The sequence below is a fragment of the Trachurus japonicus genome, chromosome 13 (assembly GCF_045865225.1).
Source record: "Trachurus japonicus isolate A0001 chromosome 13, Traja_1.0".
Classification (NCBI taxonomy): domain Eukaryota; kingdom Metazoa; phylum Chordata; class Actinopteri; order Carangiformes; family Carangidae; genus Trachurus; species Trachurus japonicus.
The window spans coordinates 4,388,108-4,392,535 of NC_140919.1; the positions used below are offsets into that span (position 1 = coordinate 4,388,108).

A 4,428-nucleotide genomic window follows, 5' to 3' on the forward strand; every position below is an offset into this window, starting at 1 on the left:
CATGTTTACATAATACACATTTCTGCGTGCAGTCAAGATGTCAGGGATTTCATCTGTAGCCAAGTGGACGGAGTTAGGAAACCTTATCATGGCTTCACCATACAGAGCATTACCTTTGTCCAAAACACAGTTGAGGTCTGCTGTCTGGAAGTGTTCGTCCTCATAAAGACAGGCTAGAAACATCAGAGAGTTACATGTACATTGCCTGTTACTGTATTCACCGTATTTATAGTGATTCTGGCTGTAGGATGCACGGACTCTTATCTCAGTGGGCCGGTTGATCACGTTAGCATAAGAAGCTGCAGCGACACGTGGATTATCAGTTTGTTGTCCTCTCTTATATGAAACCTGCGCTGGACCTGGTGCATCATGTTGTCTACGAGACTTTACCTGGTTACGAGAACACTCTGTTTCAAGTGGTGTATCACTGGGACGTTTACCTTTTAACACATCTCCACGAGAACCTTTTGGTGCAGCTGAACCACCACTGGGCTTAACAACAGTTGCATGTTCTTCCACGCACAGGGCATCAGTTGGGCATTTACCTTTTACCACATCTGCATAGGAAACCTTGGATACAGGGGACTTCTGTTGACCTCTCTGTTGCACAGATGGACCGGGAACCGTGTCAGACTCACTGCTATGTGGACCAGGATTTTCTGCTTGGACACTTGTTTCTGCTTCAAGAGACTCCAGCTTCTGCCATCGGACTTTTGCAGCCACAGACCTTTTGCCCTTTCTTGGCATTGTTATTTATTTATTTCAGATACCACAAACACAACAAAATACTCGTATATAGTGATTTATTGAAATTATCTGAGTGTGTACAGCAAATATTCAGACCTAAACCTGTGAAAATCCAAAAATGAGTGGCAAGGAACAAATGCTCTTCAAAATTACTACTGAGACAATTAGCTTTTGTTTATATTTTATATCAAGGTCAACTTAAGTAAATCAATGAGTAAATATCTCTCTACTGCAAATGTGACTTCTCCTTGAAGTTATGTTCAACAGAAATGTATGATTTATTTTCAGTACAATGTTAGTGATCACAAATCTGTGTCAAGCAATTCAAACTCAGTTATTTCTCACAACTATGATATATGTTTAGTTGCTGAATAAAATCTAGTCAGTTAAATGGCCAAATGTTTCTTAATCTGATCGATTATCTTTCTTTCAGCTATGTTTATCAAATAATGTTTAGACTATAGATGTGTGAAAATCAATATAACATAACAAAAGACAGAGGAGAGACAGATAGAGGGGGTGTAAGTGGAGAAACTCACAGGTTCAAAAACAGAAAGATCAAGTTGTTTTTAAAGGGTTTTTCAAGGGTTTTTCAAGGGTTTTTCAAAAGTTCTCAAAATTCCAACGAGATAGAGCGGGACAGAGAGGGATACAAGACAGAACACCTTCAATTAGATAGAAATGGGTAGATGGATAGGAGAGATAGAAGATTCATAAATTAGTGGTGAGTTTGTAGATGAGAGGGGAGAGTTGTGAAATCTCTTTGGGGATAGTGAGGCCTCTATATGAGCAGAGGGATCGGGAGGGTTGGGAGAGGTGGAGGAGGATGATAGAGGGACACAACGACACCTGCAAGACAAAACAAAACCCCTAATTAGTCACCTGTTTCAATAGTAAACATTACTTCAAATGTGAAAGTGTGAGGCTGTTTTCGAAACAGCCTCCTACTACTACTGTGCAGTAAGCAGTATACAAGTGTCCCAGAATACATTTTACTCCCACCAAGCAGGCTAAAAGCTGTTTTAAATCCTGCTGTGGTGCCATTTAGGATCGATTTCATTTAAATTCTGTTATATCGATTCACAGGGCATGAGATCGATTTTTTCCCCCGGCAGTGAAGTAGCAGCGCGGTTACGTCTGACACTCTGACTCACATTAACTACAAGCTGAGTTTCTTTCTTCCTCTTTGTGACTGTCCAATGTATTGCTGTGTTTCATATGAATAAATACCAAAACAAAACAAAACTACGAGCAGAGTTCATGTCAGCTCAGGTGATCTGCAGGTTATTGTTTCTCCGACGCTGTGTGTGTGTGTGTGTGGCGACGGTGCAGCGCTGACACACACAGACATCTACAGAAACTGCATGTTCTTCAAGCCGCAGGTGAGTCAACATATGATACGTGTTACCGCAGAATAAAGGACAAGCAGCTCCGTGTTTTCAGTGGGACTTTTCTCCACTTTATGACCGTTGATCATAACACATGACGCCCAGACTCTGGAGATAGGCGATCTGACTCATGAACCGCTCCACAAATTCACTGTCACTTTATTTACCATGGGCTCCGTTTCTACACATTTCCTGGAAACGAGGGAGGGAGGGAGGGAGCTTTAGCTGCTGCAGACTTGACTTGAGACTGAAGTTTACGTTTAGTTTTTTTTTGTTTTGTTTACCATTAATATTTTTCACTTAAAGAAACAATGCCTTAATTATTAATTAATTAATTAATGCAATTCGCAGGAATGTTGCAGTTCAAGTTCACTTTCACTTGCAATTCCTTTCTGTCAAATTTACAAGTTTCCACTTAAAAACTGTTGTTTATGGTGAAAAGAAAAAAATCAAGAACATTGTATTTTTTAACAGAGTTGAGCCATTTTCATTATTTAAGAGGGGATTGAATCGATTCTAATTAAAGTGAATCAAATCGAAACGTGATTCAGCGATTTAGAATCTTAGGTATCGAAATCGAATCAATCCAATTCAATCAATATACAGCCCTGTATGTCACTTTGGTTTGTTTGAATAAAAGGGGAGCTTCATGTTCATGTTAGGAAGGAACTTACGTTGTTTGGTTCCAGGGAGCCACCAGCAATAGCTCTGATCTGCAGTCAGAGACAGAGAAATATGGCAATCGGAAGGAGGGAGAAGAGAGAATAAGCTAGAGTTTCAGTATCTGATTATAATGTCATTTTAATTTAATCAGAGGAAACACAAAATTCATGTGCCACCTTACCTTTCAGTCTGTGACAGCCTGGACCAGCAACAGTGGGAGACAAAGGTGGGGGCACAGGGGAATGGAGGGGAAGGAGGAAGAGGGAGATTTTAATTTCAATTTCAGACAAGAAATTCCTCACAGATCACTTCAACTTCAGAGCTGACATAACTTACAATGTGTGTGAATTTAGGGCCTGCATTTGCCAGGACGAAAAGGGTGGCCAGAGAGAAAAATATTATTTACATTAGATATAAAAATAATTACACAACAGTTAGTTCCGACCGGTCCCAACCGAGCAATTTGATTGGACAAGAGACGTTCCATGAGTGCTGATATACAGTATAACAGCACTGGGACTTTTTACGGACGTTATCACTCCGCTGTTCAGCTGGACAGGAGCTAAGTCAGAGCCAGGCTCCCCATACAGGAGCTGCCCCATCTCTCTGCTGCTACTACAGTTATAAACTTGAACATTAAACCATCTCTCTGCTGCTACTACAGTTAGAAACCTGAACATTAAACCATCTCTCTGCTGCTGCTACAGTTAGAAACCTGAACATTAAACCATCTCTCTGCTGCTGCTACAGTTAGAAACCTGAACATTAAACCATCTCTCTGCTGCTGCTACAGTTAGAAACCTGAACATTAAACCATCTCTCTGCTGCTGCTACTACAGTTATAAACCTGAACATTAAACCATCTCTCTGCTGCTACTACAGTTATAAACTTGAACATTAAACCATCTCTCTGCTGCTACTACAGTTAGAAACCTGAACATTAAACCATCTCTCTGCTGCTGCTGCAGTTATAAACCAGAACATTAAACCATCTCTCTGCTGCTGCTACTACAGTTATAAACCTGAACATTAAACCATCTCTCTGCTGCTACAGTTATAAACCTGAACATTAAACCATCTCTCTGCTGCTACTACAGTTATAAACTTGAACATTAAACCATCTCTCTGCTGCTACTACAGTTAGAAACCTGAACATTAAACCATCTCTCTGCTGCTACTACAGTTATAAACCTGAACATTAAACCATCTCTCTGCTGCTACTACAGTTAGAAACCTGAACATTAAACCATCTCTCTGCTGCTGCTGCAGTTATAAACCTGAACATTAAACCATCTCTCTGCTGCTGCTACAGTTAGAAACCTGAACATTAAACCATCTCTCTGCTACTACAGTTAGAAACCTGAACATTAAACCATCTCTCTGCTGCTACTACAGTTAGAAACCTGAACATTAAACCATCTCTCTGCTGCTACTACAGTTATAAACCTGAACATTAAACCATCTCTCTGCTGCTACTACAGTTATAAACCAGAACATTAAACCATCTCTCTGCTGCTGCTGCAGTTATAAACTTGAACATTAAACCATCTCTCTGCTGCTACTACAGTTAGAAACCTGAACATTAAACCATCTCTCTGCTGCTACTACAGTTAGAAACCTGAACATTAAA

General features: G+C 40.2%; 1 long non-coding RNA gene across 1 annotated transcript; it reads right to left on the reverse strand.

The window, feature by feature from the left end:
• Positions 1 to 1,154: 1,154 nt before the first annotated feature.
• On the reverse strand, positions 1,155 to 3,020 carry LOC146975297 (uncharacterized). Its single transcript, XR_015037430.1, has 3 exons — positions 2,980 to 3,020; positions 2,810 to 2,848; positions 1,155 to 1,596 (listed from the first exon to the last, which is right to left on the reverse strand). It is a non-coding gene; the product is annotated as an uncharacterized LOC146975297 (long non-coding RNA).
• Positions 3,021 to 4,428: the final 1,408 nt, after the last annotated feature.